A 19,214-nucleotide genomic window follows, 5' to 3' on the forward strand; every position below is an offset into this window, starting at 1 on the left:
GCTTCTTAGGTTATTGATCACACAGTGTAAGCTTTCACGGCCGGTATTGTCTTCACTTAAAACTTCCGGGCTGATAGGCCGTGGTCGAAGTATGAAACTGTCTTCTGACGTTTCGTCGAGACTTTTGAACAACGGGCGTTGCAGACTGCCAGTAACAGACCAGCCAGATGGTATCGCTATGTCGAAGACACGTTTGCTGTATGGACACACGGAGCAGAGGAGTTGGATGCCTTCCTGACACATTTAAACAGCATTAATCCGAAAATCCAATTCACTATGGAGACGGAAAGGAATGGGCAATTGAACTTCCTGGGTGTGTCCGTGATTAAACGACGGGACGGAACGTTGGGCCTTAAGGTACATAGAAAGCCCACACATACTGATCGTTATCTACACAAAGATTCAAACCACCACCCTAGACAAAAAAGAGGTGTGTAATGAAAACTTTGGTAGACAGGGCGTACAAACTTTGTGAACCTGTTTATTTAAAATATGAGATTGAACATTTACGGTCAACTTTCGTGGAGAATGGCTATTCTAGCAAGGATACAGATCGAGCACTTCGCTCTAGGCAGAGAATCAGGAGTAACGACGAACAACAGTCGTCCAAGGGCAAAGTTTTTCTTCCGTTCATTAGTAAGGTCACAGATCGCACTGGGAAAGTTTTAGGCAAGTATGGGGTGGAAACTATTTTCAGACCTACTAGGAAAATAAAAGAATTTTTAAGGTCGACAAAAGATGCACGACACCCTTTGGCTACACCGGGGTATATAAAATTCCTTGTAGTTGTGGACAGGTTTACATCGATACCACAAAGTGGACAGGTTTACATCGGTACCACAAAGAGAAGTGTGAACACCCGTCTTGTCGAACATAACACGAATTGCCGCCTGGGTCACACCGATAAATCGGCCGTAGCGGAAGATGTTTACCAGGAAGGCGATCATATAATAAAATTCAGTGAGACAAGCGTCATATCAAAAACCTCGCATTATTACACACGCTTGTATAGAGAGGTTTTCGAGATTGATAAACATCGTAATAATTTTATCAGGAAAGACGAAGGTGTTAAATTGGATAAAATTTCGATATCAGCGTTGCACCGCAAGCCTGACGATCGATTACTTTCAATCGAGAATGTTGACATTACCAGAGACAATCTCATAGCCGACGCCACGTGATGGACAGTGGCGCCCTCTGTACTGCCTATATAATCAGCGCTTCTTCGAGTTCTCTTCGCAGTTCGGCGCTTTACCTCCGAGGATGTCTCCCGCAGTCGGAGGCGAAACGTCAGGAGACAGTTTTATACTTCGAACACGGCCTATCAGCAGTTTCGGGCAGAGTGCCATTGTGCATTAGGCAAAATGGACGGTTGATCGAGCATCTGCGATCGTAAATTTCCAGCGAGAACCACGTTAATCAGCCCTCTTCAGCGCTAACGATGTGCGATGTCCGCTGGGCAACCCCCACGTGGTGCACATTGGGTTCCACTAGTGAGGACGGTATTTGCTTTCGGGTTAATCCCTGCTGAAGAATTTCAAGGCCATTTCAAGTTCACGAAAATTTCACAAATAGACGGAGTTCAGAAACCATACAAGATTTCACTGAAAATTTTTCCCGATCTCGCTTTGTTCTCGCGTTACTGGTAACCTGGGAAGTAACAATGAAGTGCCCCCTGGCGACAAGCCAAGGATTAATTATTTATTTCTAATTTCTGCTACCACTCACTTTTTTATGTTATGTTTAATCTAACGTAGTACAACGCGTTTCGAACATGTTATGTTCATCTTCAGGCGTTTATACATACATACAGAGAAATGTTACTGAAAAATAAACAGTCTTAAACTAGATTAATCTAGAACTCTTTATCCATTGTTTGTTACTGTAGCGGCTGGTATGGCATTCGGCGAGGGGACCGGGGGAGGGGAGGAGGAGGAGGAGGAGGAGAGGGGCACTGTATGGCTGGCTAGAAATCAAAATCAGTGGTCTTCTGCTGGTTTCCTTCCTTGCGGTTGAGTAAGTATGATATCACAGCCTGTATAGGATGCAGATAGATTTGCATCAGTTATGTGTTACGAACATGGTGTGAAAGGCTTTTATATAACAGTTGATCACTTACGATTTCATCATCTTGCTGCATGACTTGCACCACTGGAGTAATGGAAAATGATGAAATCGTAAGTGATCAACTGTCATATAAAAGCCTTTCACACAATGTTCGTAACACAACTGATGCAAATCTGCTTCCTATACAGTCTGTGATATCGTGCATAGTCAACCACAAGGAAGGAGACCAGCAGAAGACATCACTGATTTCGATTTCTAGCCACCCGCTGCCGCCCTCCTGACCCCCCCCCCCCCCCCCCCCCAGATGCCACACCAGCCGCTACAGTAACAAACAATGGATAAAGAGTTCTACATTAATCTAGTTTAAGACTGTTTATTTTGAAGTATAATTTCTCTGTATGTATGTATAAACGCCTGAAGATGAACAGAACATGTTCGAAACGCGTTGTATTATGTTTGATTAAACATAAAATAAAAAAGAAATTACAAATAAATAATTATTCCACACAAACATAGCTATTATGGCAGAGAATAAAAACCGTGGGCTCTTCGAAAAAAACGTTCCCTACAAACAATGCACATTTTTCACGTAGAATGCGAATATGGAATAAAAAATAAGGGTTGCCATTTGCGAGCATGAACTTGACCTTGGTTTGACCTTGAAAACAGGGCTCATGGTCATTTAGAGGTAACATTCCCATAACCCACTTCTAACCTTATAACTTTTACGAGAGAATTGTGGCGCTTCAGAGATATCGTCTGGTATTGATTAAAATGGGATACTTTGTATAGTGTGGGCCGAAAGTGAGAATAGCAATCATTTGACTTCGCCTACAAGGGGACCATACGAACGCCACTTCGCCGATTGTATTCATATTGACACGGTGTGTGCGGCTGGACTACGATTTCAGTATTGAAAACAGGAAGACGCAACTATCAACCGTTTGCGAGAGAATCGACTTTGAAGGGTTTAGGCGTACTTATATGCTATGTATGGGCGCTAATACTCAACAAGTCCATAGGCGCTGAGTTTAATAAGCACCAAGGTCTGTGGATCGAACCTTGCTGCTGTTACATTTTTTTTTTCATTCCTACATAATTCTGACAACAGATTTATTATGATCGTGTAAATCATCAACATCACATGAAAGGTAAGGAATGACAGGGTCCTCCGTATAACCGGAAAGGAAAGAATGCATGGAAAACACTGACTAGAAGACAACACAGGATTAGGGCAGCTCTCTACCAGACTACAATTCAATAGTTTTGGTACACTACTTAAGTGACGTAGTAGTTGGTAGCATTGCCGGTTTATTGTTACAATTGGTAGGGAAAGAAACATGAATGAATGTTTAAGAGAGAAACTGGGAGCTGACGGCTTCTCTATGCTTTTTGGTTTGTTTCTTCGTTTGTTTTGCACAAAATTAGAACCACACATCATTCGGTGTTAATCCATTGTATATTTTATATCCTTACACAATATAAATTGCACTTTATAAGAAATAAAAGTTAGTTGGTAGCGTACCTTCTGCACTTTTATGTAATCACGGTAATTATTTTTGATGTAATTACAGTGTACATGCACAAACGTTACAAAATATATAATTATTTTTATTTTATACCCAACAGAACATTCTTCATCATGATCAAAGACAACAATTTCGTGCTATTATTGATAACAGCGAAAGTTGTTTTAGTAATAGAAACATGCTTTATATAGGCCTAAGTTCGACAAAGTATTGAAGCGATATTTAATGTATTTTTGGTTTGCGGTTTTTTAATTTTACATTTTTGTTGAGGAAATAGCGTTTCTAGCGCAATATGATAAAGCTGTATTGTTTTCTTTATTTTTACTACAACATCCCTCTGATTCAAGCTACAAATCAACACTTTTCAAATAAACCCTGAATTGAAAATCTTGGTATAAGTATTGCTTATGTTTAAGGAACAGGCAGAAGGAGAATCACTACGTAGACAAAAACGTTCCGTACGTTATGCCGCCCTTTACAAAACCTAACTCAGTTTCTACACGGTTTACCACTTCCGGTTTTTAGGAAAATCTAGAAACGCACTGATCGCAAACGTAAAGTATGAGGTAACGTATGCAACACGCTTAACCTAAAGGTACGCAAATAAAACCTTAACTGACCTGTTCGCTTATTGTTCTCCCAATGTCGTCCGTGTATACTTCGTCACAGCCAAATGTCTCTTCATAGAATCCGGCACTGTGTATGTGGTCAGGTATGTTCGTTTTGCGTCGGAAAAAGTCATTTACTCTGTTCTCACCGAGAAGTTATATATCGCTTTTTCGAAGAATTTTGATTATACTGTCAGTAAATTTCAACACGAACGCTAATCTTACAGCCTGTGAATGCAGTTCATCTCCTTTTTATCAGAATAATTTATACCATTTTCTTTGGAGGCCCTCTCTATTGACGAACCATCATAGCGACTGGCCTTCAGAGTTATCTCTAGGAAATTCACCTCCGACTCCAAACTGTTAATGTTACTGATATGGGAGGCACGCAAAGACAGGAGTGTTGAGCACTAATTGCCTTTGGGCTGAGTGGTGGCGCTCAGGTCATCTAAATATGTTATCGCCTAAGAAGCAGCAATAAGGACGAACGAGCGTCCGTAGGTGCCCCGTCGAATGCTCCAGTGCTTTAGCGAGGACAAGGTTAGCTCTATCGCAGTACAAAAAGACACCGACGTTTCAATTTTTTACATTACCAGCGAACGGAAGCAAAAAAAAAAAAAAAGGTTTGAATAAAGCACAAGATACAAAGTTGGATTAATTAGTCCTGATCGATGCGAAAAGATGCCAGCACGACTGGGATCTGGCAAAAAATCAGGCATTTAAGAAGTGGGAAATAAAATACAAAATTCTTCGAGAAACAAATGTTTTAGTCGGAGCAGTTGTTGGACAGAATTGCATCAGTTTCAACCCGAAACGGTCTACTTTCATGAACGTGAAACAGAGCATGAGTTGTATAGCCCTTGTACAGAACAATAACTGATCAGTGCTTTACAATATTCACCCACTGCACCACCGTGTTCTGACTGAATAAATTATAGAATGATCCGAAACTGGCCATCCGAGGCAGCTCCTATCCCTCGAAGGCTGTACAACGAAATACGGATGTGTGGTACACAACCTCAGGAATAGACGACGCAAATTTTAATTCCTATTTTTAAATTAAAAAAATAATCTAAACTCGCCGTCTTACAGACCGATAGCATTATCTTCACGATTTAGCAAAAGCGCTTGAAGGAATGATTAAAACAGATTATAATGGTGAATGGAGAGGAATAATGTTCTTCTCAAGTCCCAATTTGAATTTCGGAAGGGAAAGAGTGCTCTTTCACAACACTGGAATTTTAACAACTACCATTCAACGGATCAAATGTTCCCTGATTTCGGTTTTCTTAGATATAGCTGGGCCTTCTGAAAATGTGAAAATTACAGTTTTGGAAAGAAAACTTATTTCAACCAGTTCACCTTTCAACCTCTCAAACTAATCTGTGGAATTGAATCTCTGTTCTCAGAAAAGAGAATCTGTGTTAACAACAATGTTTCTGCTCTAAGACGTGTGACCACGATGGGGTTCTCACCTGAAAATTCTGCTCAACTTGTACAAGACTCTTGTGAGATCCGCCTTGGTTTATGGAAGCATATTTTACCACGATGGAGCTGGAATTTCGATGTCGAAGCTAGACAAACTTCAGTGTCGCTGTATTCGGATATGCATTGGAGCCATGCCATCCACACAAGGAAACAACATTCGAATAAATGAATTCTGAAGAGAATCTCACAGACAGGACACCCTATAATCAATGACATCATGAAATATTGGACAGACACCGAAAAATATTTAACTATTTCTCTGGAAATAAAAGACAGCGACTGACTATGAAATCTCTTGAATGGTGGACATTGTCTAAAAAATAAAACACAGAAATACGTTGCCTTAACCAGAATTTCTAGCCCTATTCAATCACTAATCTGTGATAATGTCGTACAACACAGAGATTCTTCAAATTTGAACACTGAAATAACATTTTTCTCAATACTATATTTCTGAATTCGACGAAGATTTATACGGATGGATCCAAGACCATCCACTGCGATAAAGTAGGATGGGCAACGTAGAATCCTGCAGAAAATTATCAAGCCCTGTATTCTCTACCTAAGGAGGCAATCTATTACGCGGAGTCCGTAGCAGTTAGAGAATCAGTAAAACACTGCATATCTCGCACACTTAGCGGTATGGTGATATTAACCGAGTGCCTATGCGTACTAAAGAGCTTTCAATAACAATATGGCAAAAGAGAGTGTCGCCTATAGTTACAGAAGTTACAAGTAAACAAGCAGGAATAGTAACAAATTTCTTGTGGGTTCCAGGGCGTAGTGGCATCTTTCATAATGAAGCCGCAGACTACTTAAAGAAGCAAATAATGAGCTTAGGTGAAATCCAATAGACTGCCTTATCATGAAATGCTGAGTTTAATTAATGAAAAAGCGAGAAACAACTGGTAGACGTAGCGGGATATCAAAAGGTGTTCAATAAACTGGAGTTATTCCTTCGGTTTACTGATTAGGGGCAGACGATTCACAGCACAGCACGTGCGTAAATCATGGCAGATTCCAAATTCCCTTGTTCCGAATAGGACTGAAGGAAACTCAGTTACGAGATTTATACAATGAAGAAGGAGACATGAATCATCTATTGTCTCCGTGTACCAGACACAAGACACTAAAAATTCTTTATCCGCGAATTGGTCAATGCAGAGATTCCTCTTACAACGTCGGCCGCAGCCTTGTTGTCATCCCATAAGGGTGCACTAGTTTTAAACGTGATGTTCAGCCACTATCTAGAGCCACTGCGGACATGGGTGGCTTTTTTGTTTGCGATGTTTCCATTATTATTATTATTATTATTATTATAGTTATGGTCTTCGTAAATGTGATGGACGGCTGTATAGTGATGGTCAAAAGCAAATAAATAAAATTTAAAAAATATCTGCTTGTGATTGTAGGTTTTTTATACACCCTGTGTGCTAGAGTGCCACTAGATTTTCTACAGTGTTTAGCAGGATTGGTCAATGTTCCTATGGACAAATGACCTATTTCGAATGATTTCCGAGATAGAACACATTGGGCTAATGCCGCACACATATCAGTCTTACCCACTCAACTTCTCTGATGCGTGTACATATCAATCCTAGCCACCCAACCTCTCTGACGTTTTATTCTCGTTGGTTGATATGTCTTTCTGCAGTTAAACTGGCCCATCCAACGTGCAGCTGTCGATGGTGTAAAGTAGTGCGAGAGATGGAGAGTATTTATCAGAGAGATGCGTCGCGTAACTGGCTAAAATACCACACATCCACACCAACAACGAATATGCAGATACGGTATATGTTTACGGCTTCTGCGATTGTAGTACTTCTACTGTTGTCGAAGAATACCGCTGGCGCTTTAAGACACGTCAAATTCCTGATCGTAGAGGTGGATGTGTTAAAAATTCAACTTTTTGTGAAACGCATTTTGTAATGTTTACTAACTGTTGTATGTGTGTACACCTGACAATGTATTGAATGATACAGAAAAATTATGATGTTCTATAATGCGCTTTATCTCGGAAACCATTCGGAACAGAATATCTGCCCATATGAAGCTTTTTGCTTCAAATGATCGTTCCCGTCAAGTCCCTGAATATCGATCATTCCTCGTGGAAAATCCTGTGTAGACCAATACTCAGAAGAACCTCTAATAGGTACTAAACAGCTACGAGGATCGTTCAATAAGCAATGCCCCACATTTTTTTTAAAAAAAAAGCCATTAATATACGCAGACAAATGTCCTTGTTAGTACTTCACATCTGATGTTTGTTCTGTGCGCCGGTGCAGTTTCGAACCGTTCTAGCAGATGGGAGAGCCGTAGTATAGCGTTAAAATGACGTCTACATACGTTACAAGCAGCGTGTTCTTATTGACTCCTTGTGTGCAGAAAAAGAAACATTGGTGAACATCCACTGTGTATGGCGATGTTGCAGTTGACAGGAGTACAACTGGGCGATGGGTAAAGAAACGTTGCAGCCTCAGGGATTGCTCCGTACGTCCTGTCACAGCCACTGCTCCAGACATGCTCAATCGTGCGGATGCCATTATTCGTGCCGACTGGCGCATCGCAACTCGACAATTGGCTCTCGGGTACCACTGGAAGTGCGTCTGCAATGATCGAAACTCTCGGATAATCAAAGAGGTGCTCACGGTGGGTTTGACGAATGCTCACAGTGGTCCACAAGATTCAAATGAAGGCCATTTCATCTGAATTATTGGAGCGTTTGGGACCGGCAGAGAGGCCTTTCTGTAACAGATCATTAAGGGGGAAGAAAGGTGGGTGCACCACTTTGCGCCGGAAACAAAAAAGGCAATCCATGGAGTCGCTTCATCCTTATTCACCTCAAAAGAAGAAATTCAAGACAACCCTCTCTCCCGGAAACGTCATGGTGTCAGTCTTCTTGGATTATGATGGCGTCATTCTCGTGGATGCGATGCCAAGATGGTCAACCATCAATTCAGAGCCAAATGTGAAGACTCTGAATAAACTCAATAACGATTTCTGACGGGTTCGATTAGACAAAAATCCAGCAGAAATTTTGCTCCAACACGATAATGCACGCCCGCACACAAGTCTGAGAACTCGGGAACACCTCGCCAAATTGGGTTATCACTGCCTCATCCACCCTAAAAAAATGGCTCTGAGCACTATGGGACTTAACTTCTGAGGCCATCAGTCCCCTAGAACTTAGAACTACTTAACCCTAACCTAAGGACATCACACACATCCATGCCCGAGGCAGAATTCGAACCTGCGACAGTAGCGGTCACGCGGTTCCAGACTGAAGCGCCTAGAACCGCACGGCCACTCCGGCCGGCCCATCCACCCTAAGTCCAGACACTTCATTTCCTTATCCACACACCCTCTGACTACCATCTCTTTGGGCCGCTTAAAGATTCTCTATGGGAAACACACCTTGAAGATGACGAGGGTGTCAGTCGTGTTGATGTATATTGTCACCAAATTCTGACTCTTAACAATAAATATTTTCGGAGAAAAAAAAATTGGGGCATTACTTATAGAACGACCCTCGTAGATTTTTTGGAAAAGTCGTAAATTGCTCGTCCGAAGGAACAATGCATCGAACTTTACAGACACTGTTGAATACAGAGACTGCAGTAAAGCATTTCATGCCAAGACAAGGCAATCTGACGAGAAAGTTAGTCTCTGCATGTGTAGCAATTACGTAACTGTGCGAGACACTGGGACATGTCGGAGGTCGAGTGTATCCTTGAAGAGTACTTGATTAGCAGAACGGTTAAGACGACCAGTCCCGTAATGCAGGAAATCGGGGTTCGAGTCCCAGTGCCACACTAGTTTTCATTTGTTTCCAGTAAATTGGATAGCTGCGGTGGTACTGTATTCGCAATTACGTTTCATGAGATGCTAAAATTGCTACGACCTGTGTGTTGCTAGCATCACAGCTGGTTCTTTATTAGTTCCATTGACATATCAAGGAAATGTAGCGTTCCAAAGGATTGGAAAAGGGCACAGGTCATCCCCGTTTTCAAGAAGGGATGTCGAACAAATGTGCAGAACTATAGACCTATATCTCTAACGTCGATCAGTTGTAGAATTTTGGAACACGTAGTATGTTCGAGTATAATGACTTTTCTGGAGACTAGAAATCAACTCTGTAGGAATGAGCATGGGTTTCGAAAAAGACGGTCGTGTGAAACCCAGCTCGCGCTTTTCGTCCACGAGACTCAGAGGGCCATAGACACGGGTTCACAGGTAGATGCCGTGTTTCTTGACTTCCGCAAGGCGTTTGATACAGTTCCCCACAGTCGTATAATGAACAAAGTAAGAGCATATGGACTATCAGACCAATTGTGTGATTGGATTGAAGAGTTCCTAGATAACAGAACGCAGCATGTCATTCTCAATGGAGAGAAGTCTTTCGAAGTAAGAGTGATTTCAGGTGTGCCGCAGGGGAGTGTCATTGGACCGTCCCTATTCACAATTTACATAAATGACCTTGTGGATGACATCGGAAGTTCACTGAGGCTTTTTTCAGGTGAAGCTGTGGTGTATCGAGAAGTTGTAACAATGGAAAATTGTACTGAAATGCAGGATGATCTGCAGCGAATTGACGCATGGTGCAGGGAATGGCAATTCAATCTCAATGTAGATAAGTGTAATGTGCTGCGAATACATAGAAAGGTAGATCCCTTATCATTTAGTTACAAAATAGCAGGTCACCAACTGGAAGCAGTTAATTCCATAAATTATCTGTTGGTACGCATTAGGGGTGATTTAAAATGGAATGATAATATAAAGCTGATCGTCGGTAAAGCAGATGCCACACTGAGATTCATTGGAAAATCCTAAGGAAATGCAATCCAACAGCAAAGGAAGTAGGTTACAGTACGCTTGTTCGCCCACTGCTTGAATACTGCTCACTAGTGTGGCATCCGTATAAGATAGGGTTGATAGAAGAGATAGAGAAGATCCAACGGAGAGCAGCGCGCTTCGTTGCAGGATCATTTAATAATTGCGAAAGCGTAACGGAGATGATAGATAAACTCCATTGGAAGACTCTGCAGGAGAGACGCTCAGTAGCTCGGTACGGGCTTTTGTTAAAGTTTCGAGAACATACCTTCACCGAAGAGTCAAGCAGTATATTGCTCCCTCCTACGTATATCTCGCGAAGAGACCATGAGGGTAAAATCAGAGAGATTAGAGCCCACACAGAAGCATACCGACAATCCTTCTTTCCATGAACAATACGAGACTGGAACAGAACCGATAGAGGTACTCAGGGTACCCTCCGCCACACACCGTCAGGTGGCTTACGGAGTATGGATGTAGATGTAGATCACGAAGTCCAATAAGGCTTTTGGACCACTACATACTTAAGTCGAGTATACGTTTAAAGAGACCACCTTACCGGCCGGCCGGAGTGGCCGTGCGGTTCTAGGCGCTACAGTCTGGAACCGCGTGACCGCTACGGTCGCAGGTTCGAATCCTGCCTCGGGCATAGATGTGTGTGATGCCCTTAGGTTAGGTTTAAGTAGTTATAAGTTCTAGGGGACCGATGACCTCAGATGTTAAGTCCCATAGTGCTCAGAGCCCTTTGAACCATTTGACCACCTTACCAGGATGTTCTTACTGTTGTTTTCAGTAAGTGGGAAGAGTAATACCAACTCTGTTCTAGGATTTTACGGCCGCTCGAACTACAGGTAAGCAGGAGAGACAGTTACCCAAAGTTGCCGGCGCTGATTTCTCAAGACTGTCTCTGAATTTATAATAAATCACTATATCTCACACTAGATGGTAAAATCCGTCGTACAATAACCTTACCGAGATTCGAGCACTGGATATGACAACATTTTAGGACACACTCCATGTTTATTCTTTTCATACCTGCCTTCATCAAGTATCTTCTTCAGGTTGACTGTTTTGATACGAAATATAATGCAGTGCACTTGACCATACACATAACGCCGTGAGCAACGTAAATGTCCTTCCCATTACATAACCATGCAAATAATTTTGTGTAGTAGTTGAGATACCACGTCTCTGTGACATAGCCCACATGTTTCATTTGATTGTTTCGTTGCAAAGCAAGTGACAAGATTGAAGTAAGTGAAATCGGTTCACTGTATTCCTCAGATGTATGTCAAGCTGTTAATATAACTGCAAATCGAGTCATCCTAATGTTAAAATATGTAAATAAATGAAAGTATGCAAAAGATCACACAGTAAGAAGATGGAACAAAAAAAATGAATGAACGGTTCTCGATTGGAGTGAAGATTTCTGTTGTCATCAATTGGTTACAGCACAATTTACAATGAAGTTCAGTCTCAGTCAGTTTTGAACATGAAGAATATTTCTCTCTTGAGTTAAAACTTGACACCTCACGGAATACATGTCCTCTTTTTATCTCACACTTTGAGTAGGCCTACATTTAAATGTATTTTCAGTGTTTCTCCGTGGATGAATGTTGCAGTTCTTAAAGATTGTGAGACAACTAGTACTAGGTACTGAATAGTCAGCAAAAAGTCTTTAGATTTTCTCCCGCAGTCCATCACAAGTGTTGCGACTCTCTATTTCAGTTTCAAGAGCGCTGGTTTGTCCCAGCCCATTACATAGTGGACAAACTGACCTCATAACGAGATAATCGCAATGTGTTTTTGGAGTGGAAATCGCTTTGCATCTGGCGGTAGCACCTGTTCGATTTGAACGTGTTGCACTGTCGTTCTTCATGCACATACACACTCCGCAAGCCAACGTGTGGTGCACGGCGGAGGGTACCTTGTACTGCTACTAGTCATTTTCCTTCCTTTTTCAGTCGCAAACAGAGCAAGGGGAAATGATTGTCTACTAGCTTCCGTAGGAGCCTTGATTTCTCTTATCTTCGTGGTCCTAATGTGAAATATACGTCGGCGGCAGTAGAATCTATCTGCAGTCGGTCTCCAAAGCCCGTTCTTTAAATTTCCTCTGGCAACAAATCTGGCAGCACGCCTCTGAATTGCTTCGATGTCTTCCTTTAATCCGATCCGGTGTGAATACCAAACAGTTGAACAGTACTCAGTAAGGGGTCGCACTAATGTTCTATATGCCACCTCATTTATAGATGAGCTACGTTTTCGCAGAATTCTCCCAATAAAACGAAATCGACCATTTGCCTTCACCCCAACGTGCCCGTTCCATTTCATAGCGCTCGCCAGCGATACTCCTGGATATTTAATCGATCTCGGTCAAGCAGTACACTACTGATGCTGTATTCGAACATCACAGTACTGTTTTTCCTATTCCTTCACATTAACTTATATTTAACTAAATTTAGGACAAGCTGCCATTCATCACACCTACTACAAAATCTAAGTCATCCTGTGGCTTCCACCGGTCACTCAAAGACGACGCTTTCCGGTCCACCAGAGCGTCATTAGCAAACAACCGTAAATTGCTATGTTCGATGGGCCATGACCCGCCATGGCCGGTGTGAGGTGGAGCGTACACCATTAAGTTAAGTAGTGGATTTTGACTTTGTACATATGTGTAGTTTGTGTTTTCTTTTTTTCGTTTATAAATGTATAGCTATGGTGATCTTCTAATCATTGACAACGGTCGTCTTAGGCACTTGTGGGTTTTATTGTTCTGAAGAACGTGTAGTTATCTACGCCGAAACCTAGGTTAACACTAGGTGCTTTTTTCGCAATCTAGGCGGGTTTCTAGTTTTTTTAATACCTTTTTAACTTAACGCCCAGATTTCAGCAGAAGTAACATTAACAGGTTATCTCGTGAGACACAGATCCTATCAATTCTACTTCCCGAGGGGCTGATTGCGTGGGTGTCGGCGTTTGTAAACTCCCAGGTGTTCGGCATATTCAGCTATGTGATCATACACTCCAGCCCTGCACACCTGTTATAATCTGGCGTCCGGTCTCTCCAGCTGATAACACAATTAAAAACCTCCGACACCACTGTATCCACGCCACATTCACGGTGGTCAGTATTTGGTCCTGTTGAAAACCTTCGCACTAGACTGACGGAAAAAATGGCAACACCAAGAAATTATTAATGAGTAGCAGAGTAATGCAATTAAGGAATGCGTTTGTCTAGGTATATATTTAAGTGATTAATATTGCGGAAAAAAACTCTGCCCGAATAAGCCATGAAGGCCTAACGGTAGCGACCGGCCGCCGTGTCATCCTCAGCCCACAGGCGTCACTGGATGCGGATGTGGAGGGGCATGTGGTCAGCACACTGCTCTCCCGGACGTATGTCAGTTTCCGAGACCGGAGCCGCTACTTCTGAGTCAAGCAGCTGCTCAGTTCGCCTCACAAGGGCTGAGTGCACCAGTGCTCGGCAGAGCGGGTGGTCACCCATCCAGGTGCTGGCCCAGCCCGATGGGTCGGCCGAGAGGCGTGCAATTGCAATAAACATTGTGTATGGTTGGCGCAGTGGTTAACGCAAATGCCTAGTAAACACGAGATCCCGGGTTTGAGTTCCGGTCCGACAATTCACTCATTGCCGCTGATTCCACATATGAAAAGTTCCGATGCAGCTGACATCAATAGTCCCTTTTCTTTCCTTTCTCCCTCTCCACTTTCAATTTACATAACACGCATGAGAGCTCCGGATCCCACGTGGAGCCGGCCGCTGTGGCCGAGCGGTTCTAGGCGCTTCAGTAAGGAACCGCGCTGCCTCGACCATGGATGTGTGTGATGCCCTTAGGTTAAGTTAGGTTTACGTAGTTCTATGTACGAGACAGGCGCAATACCCTCAGACTGCAAGAAGAATATAATAATTCCAATCCCAAAGTAGGCAGGTGTTGACAGCTGTGAAAATTACCGAACTATCAGTTTAATAAGTCATAGCTGCAAAATACTAACGCGAATTATTTACAGACGAATGGAAAAACTGGTAGAAGCCGACCTCGGGGAAGATCAGTTTGGATACCGTAGAAATGTTGGAACACGTGAAGCAATACTCACCTTACGACTTATCTTAGAAGAACGATCAAAGAAAGGCAAACCTACGTTTCTAGCATTTGTAGACTTAGAGAAAGCTTTTGACAATGTTGACTGGAATACTATGTTTCAAATTCTGAAGGTGGCAGGGGTAGAATACAGGGAGTGAACGGCTATTTACAATTTTTACAGAAACCAGATGGCAGTTATAAGAGTCGAGGGACATGAAAGGGAAGCAGTGGTTGGGAAGGGAGTGAGACAGGGTTATAGCCTCTACCCGAAGTTATTCAATCTGTATATTGAGCAAGAAGTAAAGGAAACAAAAGAAAAATTTGGTGTAGGTATTAAAATCCATGGAGAAGAAATAAAATAAAGTTCGCCGATGACATTGTAATTCTGTCAGAGATAGCAAAGGACTTGGAAGAGCAGTTGAACGGAATGGACAGTGTCTTGAAAGGAGGATATAAGATGAACATCAACAAAAGCAAAACGAGGATAATGGAATGTAGTCTAAGTCTTGTGATGCTGAGGGAATTTGATTAGGAAATGAGACACTTAAAGTAGTAAAGGAGTTTTGTTATTTGGGAAGCAAAATAACTGATGATGGTCGAAGTAGAAAGGATATTAAATGTAGACTGGCAATGGCAAGGAAAGCGTTCCTGAAGAAGATCTACATCTACATCTACATCTACATCCGTACTCCGCAAGCCACCTGACGGTGTGTGGCGGAGGGTACCCTGAGTACCTCTATCGGTTCTCCCTTCTATTCCAGTCTCGTATTGTACGTGGAAAGAAGGATTGTCGGTATGCTTCTGTGTGGGCTCTAATCTCTCTGATTTTATCCTCATGGTCTCTTCGCGAGATATACGTAGGAGGGAGCAATATACTGCTTGACTCTTCGGTGAAGGTATGTTCTCGAAACTTCAACAAAAGCCCGTACCGAGCTACTGAGCGTCTCTCCTGCAGAGTCTTCCACTGGAGTTTATCTATCATCTCCGTAACGCTTTCGCAATTACTAAATGATCCTGTAACGAAGCGCGCTGCTCTCCGTTGGATCTTCTCTATCTCTTCTATCAACCCTACCTGGTGCGGATCCCACACTGCTGAGCAGTATTCAAGCATTGGGCGAACAAGCGTACTGTAACCTACTTCCTTTGTTGTCGGATTGCATTTCCTTAGGATTCTTCCAATGAATCTCAGATCAATTTGTTAACATCGAGTATAGATTTAAGTGTCAGGAAGTCGTTTCTGAAAGTATTTGTATGGAGTGTAGCCATGTATGGAAGTGAAACGTGGACAATAAATAGTTTGGACAAGAAGAGAATAGATGCTTTCGAAATGTGGTGCTACAGAAGAATGTTGAAGATTAGGTGGGTAGATGACATAGCTAATGAGGAGGTATTGAATAGAATTGGGGAGAAGAGAAGTTTGTGGCACAACTTAACTAGAAGAAGGGATCGGTTGGTAGGACATGTCCTGAGACATCAAGGGATCACAAATTTAGCATTCGAGGGCAGGGTGGAGGGTAACAATCGTAGAGGTAGACCAAGAGATGAATACACTAAGCAGATTCAGAAGGATGTAGGTTGCAGTAGGTACTGGGAGATGAAGGAGCTTGCACAGGATAGAGTAGCATGGAGAGCTGCATCGAACCAATCTCTGGACTGAAGACCACAACAACAACAACAACAACAACATGTCTAGGGGACTAATGACCTCAGATGTTAAGTCCCATAGTGCTTAGAGCCATTTGAACCATTTTTTGATTCCGCGTGGTGTCTGCTCGTTCGGACAGTAGCGGTATGTGGGCGATCGTTATCCTGTAGGAATACACCCCCTGCAATGGGTGTTCACAAATGGTAGGACAAGAGGTGGAATCACCAGACTGACGTAACATTTTGCAGTGTTGGTGCGTGGGATAACCACGAGAGTGCTCCTGCTGCCACACGAAATCGCACCCCAGACCATAACCGTAGGTGTAGGACCAGTGTGCCTAACATAGGTTGGATTGCGGCCCTCCACTGACGTCCTCCTAACCAACATACCGCAGTCACTGGCATCGAGGCAGAACCAGCTTCGTTCAGGAAACACGACAGACCTCCACCCTGACCTCCAAAGACCTCCCTTGTCATAAGTGAAGTCGCAAATTGCGGTTGTTTAGGGTCAACTCGTAGCTGTCCTTCAGCGTTGTGGTGCCCAGCTGCTGCAGACGCAGTACGACGCACCTCAGCCATACGCCGAACACGACGGTCTTCCCTCTCGGAAGTGCCACTTGGCCGTCCGGAGTGCGGTGTTCTTGCGACCGTGCATTGTCGTGACCGCCGCTGCCAGTAGTCAGATACAGTGGCTACATTTCTGCCAAGTCTTTCTGCAATATCGCAGAAGGAACATCCAGCTTTTGGTAGTCCCATTACACGACATCGTTCAAACTTACTGAGGTGTTGATAATGGCATCTTTGCGGCCTTAAAGGCATTCTTGACGAAGATCAATCAGCTCACCACGTCCAATCTCGAAGGTAGCTAACACTCACGACTGTTACAGCGTGTATTTAAAGCGAACCTGATTTGCACCCTCATAGTGGCGCTATTAACACCACTCTTATGCGACTGGCACGAAATACCGAGTGATCAAAAAGCCAGTATACATTGGAAAACTGAATAAATCACGGAATAATCTAGATAGAGAGGTACAAATTGACGCACATGATTGAAATGACTTGGGGCTTTATTAGAACCAAAAAAATACAAACGTTCAAAAAATATCCGACAGATGGCGCTTCATTTGAACAGAAAAGCAATAATTAGCATAACAAATTAAGACAAAGCAAAGATGATGTCCTTTACAGGAAATGCTCAATATGTACACCATCATTCCTCAACAATAGCTGTAGTCGAGGAATAATGTTGTGAACAGCACTGTAAAGCATGTCCGGAATTATTGTGAGGCATTGGCGTCGGATGTTGTCTTTCAGCATCCCTAGAGATGTCGGTCGATCACGATACACTTGCGACTTCAGGTAACCCCAAAGCCAATAATCGCACGGACTGAGGTCTGAGGACCTAGGAGGGCAAGCATGACGAATGTGGCGACTGAGCACACGATCATCACTAAACGACGCGCGCAAGAGATCTTTCACGCGTCCAGCAATATCGTTTTTTTTTTTTTTTTTGTTCTAATAAAACCCCAGGTCATTACCGCGCATGTGTGTCAATTTTTACCTCTCTACCTACATTATTCCATGGTTTATTAAGTCTTCAAATTTATACTGACTTTTTGATCACCCGGTATGAGTAAATACCATCTTTCAGATGTCGAAACACCCCTACCAACTTTCATTTATGGAGGGCAGGTCCGCCTTGCTGTAATTCTTTTCGTCAGTTATTTCTTTCAGCGCTTCGTCAGTGCTACTCCCAGGTATTGTCCTTTTGTATTGCTCGTTCCGTGTGTTACAATGTAGTCCTACATCGTTAATTTCAGGAATTTCCTTTTCTATCTGCTCTTCTCACTCAACTTGTTTTTCTGTGACCGTTTATTCGGAACGGATTTTACGCTGTAGAGTTTGCTACCGATTCTCTGTTCAGTGCAACCTCCGTTTTGGAATTGGTAGGATTCGTTTTCGGAATGTACCAACCCACGTTACCACTTACGTCTGGAACGTAAAGTGGCTCACGATTTCGTGCTTCATATCGGGTAATATTAACTGCACCGTTAACCTCAAATATGTTGCTAGACTGACTTTGCGCGCTAGCTGCCCGAGCTGCCTCCAGTGGCGAATCGCTTCTCTACAGGTAATATTCCTGCCGCGGTGAGTATTCATTAAAGACATTACGTTCGCCAGTGTAGTGTTTTTCATTTAAGACATTACTGCTGTTCTAAACTACGGTTTGCATCGGCGGAATCACGAATAGCGTCTTCATTGTTCAATTTGAGATGGTACTGCTGACAAGTCAATCTGCATTTGTACCCGCAACCAAATCGGAAAGAGGATGCAGACGTGTCGTAATATTTATCTCTATAAGAAATTTTCTTTACAGACTGTCCTATTTAATATCGTCGATTTGTTTGCATATGAAACGCACTCAGAGGGGTCCAAATACGTTACATAGCCCCGATAGAGCCCTATGTTTACAACGAACGGAATTATTGGCTTTTTGGTTTCAATTTTTACTGGTTGTATGTAGTCAGACCATACCTCTTTTCGAATAGCACGAATATTATCATAAGGGTATAACTATTGTCTCAGAACTTAATTCAGCACTTTTATTGGCATATTAAACACTTACATATTATTTAAAAGTTAAAACAAACTTGTTCGCACAAAGCAGTTTGTCAGTTTAAGACTATCATGACAAATGGTGAACGGAGCAGGTATCGTACGCTGCGACAAGAGCACTTTGAGCATTTGACCTTAACGTCTCAACATACTGTACCTGATCTGTTCACCATTTATGAAGACGGTCTTAAAATGACTGAAACGGGTCATCACTTTAACAAATGTCTTTACGTAATAAAGACTGTCCTGATTCTTTTAAAAAATATTACGTTTAGATCTCTGTGCTTCAAATGACGGTTACAAAAATTATTAATTATCATAGTAGTCAA

At 42.5% G+C, this 19,214-nt stretch overlaps 1 protein-coding gene across 3 annotated transcripts in view; it reads right to left on the reverse strand.

The window, feature by feature from the left end:
- The window catches only part of LOC126284341 (lysocardiolipin acyltransferase 1-like), a 297,024-nt gene that overhangs the window by 156,508 nt on the left and 121,302 nt on the right, over positions 1-19,214 (reverse strand). The window lies entirely within an intron of this gene.

Source organism: Schistocerca gregaria, chromosome 8 (assembly GCF_023897955.1).
Source record: "Schistocerca gregaria isolate iqSchGreg1 chromosome 8, iqSchGreg1.2, whole genome shotgun sequence".
NCBI lineage: Eukaryota > Metazoa > Arthropoda > Insecta > Orthoptera > Acrididae > Schistocerca > Schistocerca gregaria.